This window comes from Phocoena sinus, chromosome 13 (assembly GCF_008692025.1).
Source record: "Phocoena sinus isolate mPhoSin1 chromosome 13, mPhoSin1.pri, whole genome shotgun sequence".
Classification (NCBI taxonomy): Eukaryota; Metazoa; Chordata; class Mammalia; order Artiodactyla; family Phocoenidae; genus Phocoena; species Phocoena sinus.
In genome coordinates this window covers 46,340,581-46,352,007 of record NC_045775.1, presented here as the reverse complement: position 1 = coordinate 46,352,007, position 11,427 = coordinate 46,340,581, and the positions used below count along the sequence as shown (strand labels likewise).

At 39.6% G+C, this 11,427-nt stretch overlaps 1 pseudogene; it reads right to left on the bottom strand.

The window, feature by feature from the left end:
- Window positions 1-10,806: 10,806 nt before the first annotated feature.
- Window positions 10,807-11,224, bottom strand: LOC116764080 (annotated as a pseudogene).
- Window positions 11,225-11,427: the final 203 nt, after the last annotated feature.

Here is an 11,427-nt window from a genome sequence, read left to right as displayed (position 1 = left end):
TAGAGGAAATGGTTTCAGGTTTTCACCATTGAGTACGATGTTGGCTGTGGGTTTGTCATATATAGCCTTTATTATGTTGAGGTAAGTTCCCTCCATGCATACTTTCTGAAGGGTTTTTATCATAAATGGGTGTTGAATTTTGTCGAAAGCTTTTTCCGCATCTATTGAGATGATCATATGGTTTTTCTCCTTCAGTTAGTTAATGTGGTGTATCACATTGATTGATTTGTGTATATTGAAGAATCCTTGCATTCCTGGGATAAACCCCACTTGACCATGGTGTATGATCCTTTTAATGTGCTGTTGGATTCTGTTTGCTAGTATTTTGTTGAGGATTTTTGCCTCTATGTTCATCAGTGATATTGGCCTGTAGTTTTCTTTCTTTGTGACATCTTGGTCTGGTTTTGGTAACAGGGTGATGGTGGCCTCGTAGAATGAGTTTGGGAGTGTTCCTCCCACTGTTGTATTTTGGAAGAGTTTGAGAAGGGTAGGTGTTAGCTCTTCTCTGAATGTTTGATAGAATTCGCCTGTGAAGCCGTCTGATCCTGAGCTTTTGTTTGTTGGAAGATTTTTAATCACAGTCTCAATTTCAGAGCTTTTGATTGGTCTGTTTATATTTTCTATTTCTTCCTGGTTCAGTCTCGGAAGGTTGTGCTTTTCTAAGAATTTGTCCATTTCTTCCAGGTGTCCATTTTATTGGCATATAGTTGCTTGTAGTAATCTCTCATTATTCTTTGTTTTTCTGCAGTGTCAGTTGTTACTTCTTTTTCATTTCTAATTCTATTGATATGAGTCTTCTCCCTTTTTTTCTTGATGAGTCTGGCTAATGGTTTATCAATTTTGTTTACCTTCTCAAAGAATGAGCTTTTAGTTTTATTGATCTTTGCTATTGTTTCCTTCATTTCTTTTTCATTTATTTCTGCTCTGATCTTTATGTTTTCTTTCCTTCTGCTAACTTCAGGGGTTCTTTGTTCCTCTTTCTCTAATTGCTTTAGGTGTAAGTTTAGATTGTTTATTTGAGATGTTTCTTGTTTCTTGAGGTAGAAATGTATTGCTCTAAACTTCCCTCTTAGAACTGCTTTTGCTACAACCCATAGGTTTTGGGTCATTATGTTTCCATTGTCATTTGTTTCTAGGTATTTTTTGATTTCCTCTTTGATTTCTTCAGTGATCTCTTGGTTATTTAGCAGTGTATTGTTTAACCTCCATGTGTTTGTATTTTTTACAGATTTTTTCTGGTAATTGATATCTAGTCTCATAGTGTTGTGCTAACATAAGATACCTGATACAATTTCAATTTTCTTAAATTTACCAAGGCTTGATTTGTGACCCAAGATCTGATCTATCCTGGAGAATGTTCCATGAGCACTTGAGAAGAAAATGTATTCTGTTTTTTTTTGGATGGAATGTCCTATAAATATCAATAAATCCATCTTGTTTAATGTGTCATTTAAAGCTTGTGTTTCTTTATTTATTTTCATTTTGGTTGACCTGTCCATTGGTGAAAGTGGGGTGTTAAATTTCCCTACTATAATTGTGTTACTGTAGATTTCCCTTTTTATGGCTGCTAGCATTTGCATTATGTATTGAGGTGCTCCTATGTCGGGGGCATAAATATTTACAATATTATATCTTCTTGGATTGATCCCTTGATCATTATGTAGTGTCCCTTTTTGTCTCTGGTAGTAGTCTTTATTTTAAAGTCTATTTTGTCTGAAAAGAGTATTGCTACTCTAGCTTTCTTTGATTTCCATTTGCATGGAATATCTTTTTCCATCCTCTCACTTTGAGTCTGTATGTGTCCCTAGGTCTGAAGTGGGTGTCTTGTAGGCAGCATATATGTGGGTCTTATTTTTGTATCCATTCAGCCAGTCTATGTCTTTTGGTTGGAGCATTTAATCCGTTTACATTTAAGGTAAATATTGATAGGTATGTTCCTATTACCATTTTCTTAATTGTTTTGGTTTGTTATTGTAGGTCTTTTCCTTCTCTTATGTTTCCTGCCTAGGGAAGTTCCTTTAGCATTTGGTGTAAAGCTGGTTTGGTGCTGCTGAATTCTCTTAGCTTTTGCTTGTCTGTAAAGATTTTAACTTCTTCAAATCTGAATGTGATCCTTGCTGGGAAGAGTACTCTTGGTTGTAGGTTTTTCCCTTTCATCACTTTAAATATGTCCTGCCACTCCCTTCTGGCCTGCAGAATTTCTTCTGAGAGATCAGCTGTTAACCTTATGGGGATTCCCTTGTATGTTATTTGTTGCTTTTCCCTTGCTTTTAATATTTTTTCTTTGTATTTAATTTTTGATTTTTGATTAATATGTGTCTTGGTGTGTTTCTCCTTGATTTTATCCTGTATGGGACTTTCTGGGCTTCCTCGACTTGATTAACGATTTCCTTTCCCATATTAGGGAAGTTTTCAACTATAATCTCTTCAAATATTTTCTCAGTCCCTTTCTTTTTCTCTTGTTTTTCTGGGACCCCTATACTTCGAATGTTGGTGCATTTAATGTTGTCTCAGGGGTCTCTAAGACTGTCCTGAATTCTTTTCATTCTTTTTTCTTTATTCTTCTCTGTGGTAGTTATTTCCACTATTTTATCTTCCAGGTCACTTATCCTTTCTTCTGCCTCAGTTATTCTGCTATTGATTCCTTCTAGAGAATTTTTAATTTCATTTATTGTGTTGTTCATCATTGTTTGTTTGCTCTTTAGTTCTTCTAGGTCCTTGTTAAACGTTTCTTGTATTTTCTCCATTCTATTTCCAAGACGTTGGATCATATTTAATATCATTACTCTGAATTCGTTTTCAGGAAGACTGCCTATTTCCTCTTCATTTGTTGATCTGGTGAGTTTTTGCCTTGCTCTTTCATCTGCTGTGTGTTCCTCTGTCTTCTCATTTTGCTTAACTTACTGTGTTTGGGGTCTTTTTTCGCATGCTGCCATTTCATAGATCCCATTGTTTTTGGTGTTTGCCCCCAGTGGCTAAGGTTGGTTCAGTGCGTTGTATAGGCTTCCTGGTGGAGGGGACTGGTGCCTGTGTTCTGGTGAATGAGGCTGGATCTTGTCTTTCTGGTGGGCAGGACCCCATCCGTTTGTGTGTTTTGGGGTGTCTGTGACCTTATTATGATTTTAGGCAGCCTCTCTGCTAATGGGTGGGGTTGTGTTCCTCTCTTGCTGGTTGTTTGGCATAGGGTGTCCAGCACTGTAGCTTGCTGGTCATTGAGTGGAGCTGGGTCTTAGCGATTATATGGAGATCTCTAGTCGAGCTTTCGCCGTTTGGTATTATGTGGAGCCAGGAGGTCTCTGGTGGGCGAATGTCTTGAACTCGGCTCTCCCACCTCCGAGGCACAGGCCTGACACCCAGCTGGAGCACCAAGACCCTGTCAGCCACACAACTTTTGGGAAGTCTGAGGTCTTCTGCCAGAGTTCAGTAGGTGTTCTGTAGGAGTTGTTCCACATGTAGATGTATTTCTGATGTATTTGTGAGGAGGAAGGTGATCTCCACGTCTTACTCCTCCGCCATCTTGAAGGTCTCCAATGTTTTCTTATTCAATGGCGCTCATCTGTGAGCTAGCTTTAGGGTCACTACCACCTTTCACAACACCCTGCAAAGCAAGTGAATTACTGAAGCACATCACCCTCAAGAATGTGAGTGTCTGAGAGAGACTTGAAATCTATTCCAAGGGTGGATTGTGCTAATGTTGCCACCTAATTTCATTGATTGGGTTAGGCAAGTGAGTTGCTTTGGGACATGCTGTGGCTTTGGCTTAGCCTTACAATTAATGTAACCTGGTGAAGTGACTGGGGCAGGTGGCCCTAAGGGCGTGTGATGATGTGGGTGGTGTGCCAGATCTCATGTTGGAGACTAAGGCTCAGGTTCTGGCACTGCCACTTTACCAATAAGTGATCTGAACAAGTTTATCAGTCTCTTTCTTTGCCTTTAAGTGAAGAAAATTGTGCTTTACCTGTAGAGTTCTTTTCAGTTCTCAATATCTGTGAATTAGGCTGTTAGATTATAATTTTCAGTACACGATTCAACAAATGTTTTCAGAAGGCCTTTGGTATGAGCAGTCTGAAGACAAATGGGAATTCTAGAGATTGTATTTAAAGTGGTACCTAATGGATTCCTGGAATTTTTGTACATTGACACCATGATATAGCTTCATATAGATTGCACATTCTGCTATAATTCCCAGAAGATGTTGGAGCAGTCATTAACCATTTCCTTAAGTAAACGAATTTGTTGCCAAATTCCCTTTCTCCTTCTACTCTTAGTCCTGTGGATAGCACATGAGAATTGAACTACTGCACTGTTTCTTCTAATTGTCACAACTAAATTTATGCTACTGCATATTTATGTTTCCTATAAAGTTATTTGCAGACAGTACCATAGATAGTTAAATATGATGAGATGCACACTGATTAAATTGATACTCTTGGTTGTTTGATATTTATGGAGAGAAATAAATAATGAGATTGAGCTAAAGGTTATCCCCAGCAGGAAAGAAAAAGGTCATCTAGGTGTATGCATAGCAATAAACTCCGTTTAAAAATGGTTTCTGTGGGAAATAGAGCTAGTTAGAATTGTCTTGTTTTTTGTTGTATAGTATGTACAGTAAAACTTTTCTTTATGATTTATTTTAAAATATATGAAGTTCAGCTTAGCCTCTTAATAGCATTGCCTAATAAAAGTGCAGAAATAAATAATTGTATTGGGTAGTGGAAACTGGAAGAGGCAATTGAATAAGAGAAAAAATGGTGAAGCACAGCAACTGAAGAATCTTGTTTCAGCGGGTAGAGTTACAGAAAGAACACTAACAATTTCTTTTTCTTTTTTCTTTATTTTATTTTACTTTTGGCTGCATTGGGTCTTTGTTGCTGTGCGCAGGCTTTCTCTAGTTGCGGTGAGCAGGGGCTATTCTTTGTTGCTGTTCACGGGCTTCTCATTGCGGTGGCTTCTCTTGTTGCAGAGCATGGGATCTAGGCTCACAGGCTTCAGTAGTTGCAGCATGCGGGCTCAGTAGTTGTGGCAGGTGGGCTGTAGAATGCAGGCTCAGTAGTTGTGGCGCACGGAGTTAGTTGCTCTGCAGCATGTGGGATCTTCCTGAACCAGGGTTCGAACCCATGTCCCCTGCATTGGTAGGCGGATTCTTAACCACTGTGCCACCAGGGAAGTCCCAAGAACACTAACAATTTATCTTTTGATTATCTGAAAGAAATATGGCACATTTGAGGAAGTATAAAGCACAAATGATAACCCTGAAAAAAAAAGACGAAGAATGGCTATTATTATGATCTTTATATTTACAGACTTCCAAATTTGAAGATCATGTAAACATTCCTTTGGACAGTTTCAAAATTAGGATGTATATCAAGTCTCATTAGGCATGTACTCAAGTGCTAAGTGGTGGAGATATATCTAGAACACCAAGATGGCACCATGATAATTCAAGAAAGGGACTTCCTCAAAAAACTTATTATCAAAAATGAAAGCTTTAAAAATGTGTATGCCCCTTGATGCAGAAACTTCATGATCAAGAATGCATCCCAAGGAAATATAGATACACATGACAATTTTCTTTGAGGGCATTTAGTCATTTTTATTTATAATTAAAAAGAGAAAGAAAGAAAAACTAGAAATGACTCACATTTCCATCAATAAGTAGTTGTTTACATTAATTGTGCACACCCATACAAAGGGAGACTATTTTAATGATACGAGATAGGATGGGGGCCATTTAGTGCAGGAAGCAGGGGGAGGAGTATGGTGAACATTTCTACTTTCTTATAGTCTGGAAAATTCTCAGATAAGTGAAGTTTATCTTAGAAATCTTTCAACTTTCCTTTCTGTTCTTCTCTCTCCTTTTGGATTCTAAAATCCTCAAGCTAACTCAGTCACTATAACACCTCTATGTCACAAAGTTATGTAGACTCATCTCTCCTGAACTGTTATGATTCTTCCCTTCCTTCACTAATAAATCCACAGAATCTCTCAAAAGATTCTGGGGTTTTGTTTGGATTTTTTTCATTACAATCACAACATGGCAGCAGTGCTGGGATTCTGATGAAGGGTTTGTGTTACTGTTTTCTAAGAAGAGATAATCTAGAAATTAAGTGTTTGAAGTCAGTGAGTGCCTGCAGTATTTTTCATAGAATCAGATCACATTTGTTCTGTGCACGAGCAGTAGCAAACAACTGATATTTTTAGTGGCAAATTGTCCCACTCCTACACTGGCAAGGCAAATCATATGCAGTTAAAAGTAGAAAAGGGAGTCAAACACTTTGAGACTGCTTGTTAAGGGGTTTCCCTTTTTGCAAAGAACATGACTAATTACATCTGAGTATATTTTCTCTTAATTTTTTAAAGCACTTTTACATCTCCTTTCATTGTATCCTTATAATCACCTGTGCAGAAGGTAGGTGACATACTATTGCATCCATTTGAGAAATGATGAAACCGAGACACAAGGATTTATTTGTAGAGCAGTAATAGGACGCAGGGTGACTGACTCTGAGCTGGACATTTTCTCTTATAGATCACAAGCAGGAGACCCCTCTAGCCAGTAAATTATTACTATAGAAGTGAGGTAGAATGTGAAACAATTCCCAGGAACTCAGCTTGGGCTTATAGTTTTACAGTTCCATTAAAAACGAAAACGAAAAAACAGGGCTTCCCTGGTGGTGCAGTGGTTGAGAGTCCGCCTGCCGATGCAGGGGACACGGGTTCGTGCCCCGGTCCGGGAAGATCCTACATGCCGCGGAGTGGCTGGGCCCCTGAGCCATGGCCGCTGAGCCTGCGCATCCGGAGCCTGTGCTCCGCAACGGGAGAGGCCACAACAGTGAGAGGCCCACATACCGCAGGAAAAAAAAAAAAGAAATCAGAGCAGCTGTTTGTCTTTGATGGAGACAAAGAACTGGAAGATTTTCTATGCTGAGGTAATGATACATCTAGACGAGTGGTTTTTAACCAGGGGCAATTTTGCCCCCTCCCCTCAACCCTCCCCCAAGGATACCTGGCAATGCCTGGAGACATTTTTGATTGTCTTAACTGGGAGGGAGTATTACTGGCATCTCATGGGTAGCAGCTAGGCCTCCTGCTAAATATCCTACAAAGCACAGGACAGACCCCACAACAAAGAATTATCCTGTTCATAATGTCACCAGTGCTGAGACTTGAGGAACCCTGCTCTAGATGTCTCTCTGCCTTGGTTAATGGTGGTTGGCATGCTCTCAATTAGTCACATGTTCAGTCTCTGCCATCAGAATTACATAAACTAATGATGGGCAAAACTTTTAAAAAGAGAGTTCAATAATGTGTTCCCTTTCTGTCCCATATGGTTCTTCCTCTTAATTCTTCACCCCCTCTCTCAATCCTTGCTCCCCAGTTGTCATCCTCCCCACCTCCCCAGCTTAATTCATATTTCTGTGTTTCCCCCAGCCTTTTCCTCTTTGACATCAAACTGATGTGGTACCTCTCCACTCTGGCCCCTCTCACTTGCTCTCTGACTGAACACACAGTCTGGCAGAGACTGGGTGATGGATGAAGTTGCAGGCCCTTGGAGGCACCACCAGGAATGCTGACTGGGTCTCTCTTGGGAACTGCCTATCTCAGAGCTTCTGCTATTAGTTTTGAAAGTCTGCCCAGAGTGCCTTAAAGAAAACCCACAGGCTAATTTTCCCAGAAGCAGAGTAAACTGTGCTTCTCTTGGGAGGAGGACAAACAATTATATTCCATACTGCCCTACACATTGTAACCCTATTTGCTTAATATTAGTGAACTATGAATAGGTAGTCTGTGGACATTCAGATATTTTCAGCTTGCTCTTAGACAGTGGCAGAATTGAATGTACTAAATAAGGGGAGCAATTAGAGTATTAAAGAGAGTTTCTGATTTGGGAGAAAGGAAGGAGGTAGAGAGGGCCAAATTATTTTGGTATTTTATTTTCCAAAAGAATGCTGACATGGATGAGAAGCATTATCCACATCTCAGTAATAAAGATTAGAACTACATATCTTAAAGAAGTGACTTCTTGAATGTGATTGGGCTAACCACGACTATTTTAATCAGTCTCATTAGGGTTGGCTCTGAACTAGGTAAAATGTGTCAGTTTCTTCAGCTGAATTTTCATCTAGCTCAGCAGTTCTCAAAGTGTTGCCCCCATACCCCTGGGCCCTCGTGAGATGCTTTCAGAAAATCTGAAAAGTCCAAATTTTTCTCATAATGATATTAAGAAATTATTTGCTTTTCTTTTTTCTGTACCACTCTCCTCACTCATTTTGCAAAGGAATGGTTATGAGAACCCCTGGTGCCTTGGCACAAGTCAAGCAGTGGCTTTCAAGTGTACTAGTTTCCAATGTCTTCCTCACCTCCATGCACTCGCAGTAAAAAGAAAATTCAGTTTCACTTAAAATTTTACTTAAGATCCTGTTGAAGCAGTAGAAATTATTAATTTCTGTCAAATCTTGACCCTTGAATACCCATATTTTTAATATTCTGGTTGACAAAATGGGAAGTACACATAAAACACTGTGGCTACATATTGAAGTACAGAAGTGCAGTAGTTGTCTTGAGAAAAAGCACTGTGCAATTGTTTGAGTTGCAAGCTGAACTAGCCAGTTTTTCCATGGAGCACCAGGTTTACTTGGAAGAACTACTGAAATACAAACTATGGTTATTCAAACTTGGGTGTTTGGCAGAACATTTCAAAAAATAAATGAAGTGAACCTATTATTTCAAGTGAAAAAAAAAACCTACAATATTTTCTAAAGTTAAAATTTGAGTTTTTAAGCAAAAATCAGAATTTTGGAAAACTTGTATCCACCACTGTGAGTCTGACAGTTTCTGAATACTAAAAGACTTTCCTAATAAGATGAGTGGTGATATTAATTAATGTGATTGTATAGTATTGTATAAGAAAACGTGTCAACATTGGGAAGACCTGAATAAATCTTTGTACTGATATTTTTGATATAACCAATGAATAATGTTACCAAATCATGGATAGGTGGATGATTCATTCAAAGTGCAAGACAGACCAATGGATTTTAATGTAGCAGAGTAGAAGTTCATTGATGTGAACTTTTTGTTCACAAAAAAGCAATGAACCAAGTTTGTTGGTTTCAGATTCAGACTGCAAATAACCTTTAAAATACCACACCTTTTGGGTTTTGGTGTAGTATCAAATAGTCATATTAACAATTATCTGAAAAAGCTATTAATATGCTCCTTCCTTTTCCAAATACATATCTATATAAGGCCAAATTTTCTTCATATACTTCAACCAAAACAACATGTTGCAACAGATGGAATGCAGAAGTAGATGTGAGAATCCAATTGTCCTGTATTAAGCTAGACTTTAAAGACCTTTGCAAAATGTAAAATAGTATCTCTCATCTCACTAATTATTCTTTGTTTTAGGGAAAAATAGCTCTTTCTCACAAAACTTAGTTATGTTAACATGTAATGAATGGGTATATTCATATTATTATTTTTTTTTGGAAGAAAAATTGTCTTATTTATTTTTAAAACCAAACCACTAGGAAAATATATCACAGTCTTGAAACAGCAAACAGACAGGCTATATTATCAAGTCATAAGCTGGTAAAAACACAACAAGGTCCTTAATAAAACGATAAGGTGCCCAAACTGGGGCAAGAACAACACGTCGCAAAAGTGGTATTTGGTGATGGGGGGCTGTTCCGTTTTTTGCCATAAAGGAGTCACAGCTTGCCCCTGAGTTGCTTACTTTTTCTCCTTTGACCTTCGTGTTGCCAAGGGATTGTTTCAACAGAGTTCTGTTATTACAGGGGGCAAAGTAAGCAATACTGGGTTTAGGCTTTCATTCTATTTTGTTTTATGAAAACCAGATTTTTCCAAAGCCAGTGCTTCATAACTCTCTTAATTAAGCAGCTAACAATTCCTCTTTCGCTGTTCATTCCTGAATACTAACACATAGCACAATCAAAATCCCCTTTCCCTTCAAGGATGAGTGTCACTGCAAGATTGTCTTGTCACTCGGCTGACTCTGCTGCAGACAGCCTCAGGGCTCATCATGGCTGCCAGTCAGAGGGAAGGTTTTCTTCCCCTACCATTGTGATAGCGCTTCTTATATTTTTGCAGGGTCTCTATGCTGAAAGATGTCATGTGTGAGAATTTTAAGAAATGCGCATCCACATTTTGATGGCCAGAACTGAATATCCGCAAGGACCCTTTCAGAGTTTTTATCCAAACTGCCTCTCCCAACTCTACATCTTAAAGTAACTTCATGCCCTTGTGTATAAAACAAAACCAAGCAAAACAAATCCCCAGAAGCCCCCTTTCCCCTTCTAAATTAGTGACCTCATGGATTTTGTTTTATTTCCAGTTTGTGGGAAATGTTGTAGCGATCCTTCTGGTAAACAGGAGGTTGGCAACAAACAGAAATACCTCTCCTCACACTCCACCAGCTCATAAGCAGGTCAGATGAACCTGCCAGCCTGCTGGTATCTGTGTACTAAGAGAATGTGGTACCTTGGAGGGCTCTGGTTTGGTACAAGGGAGACTCCCTGTTGCCAGGATAAGCACTTGCCACGTGAAATTCAGGCTCATAAAAACTCTCCTGTGCTATCTCTGACCCAAATTTTAGCACCAGTTTTTTTCACTTTCTAGGATTCAAACACAAAGGAACCAGTGTCCAGAGGCAAGTGACATAGGCCTTAAACTTGCTGCCATCCTTAATTTCCTCATTCATAAACTTTCCTTAGAAAACCCGAACCCCCATTCCTCTTTTTAAATAGATTCCTGCCTTCAGCCCCGATGGCCAATAGAAGACATCTATTTCCCAATGGATGAGAGAGACTCCTTCATCTTCTTGGTCATGGTTGGGATAAGGTTCATGTTGGTCATCCACACACTTGGTCACACAGCTCTCCAGCTGCCGTTTCACCTGAAGCTCTTTACTCCCCGCATCTACTGAATCTTTGGCATTGTTGTTGCAATGCATAGTGCACCGGGCGAGGCTGTCCTGGAACTTCTCCAACTCGCTGATCACCAGGGCCTGGGCTTGAGCCAGAGGTGCATGGCAGCGCTCAATGCACTGGTGCACTTGCTGCATGGACGCCTGGCTGTCCTCACAACAGCCGGCGCTGCACCAGTACGTGAGGCCCTACATCTTCCAGATGTTCTCTCTCTCCAGGCTCTTCATCATAGAGTCCACCGCCTCCTGCGCGTGGAGCCGCTGCAGCTCCGCCATGGCAACCCCGCGCTGCTTCCTGCCACGCCGGCGCCCACATGGACTCCCGCGCATGAGCCCCTATTAATATTATTTTAAAATAGGCATGTAAAAACTTTCTGTTTTAATTTATATTACAGTAAACGTTAATGGCTAAAATCCACATCACAAAGGGTGTAAAGGGGTCCTGAGAACAATGATTTGGGAAGCACTGATCTAGAGTA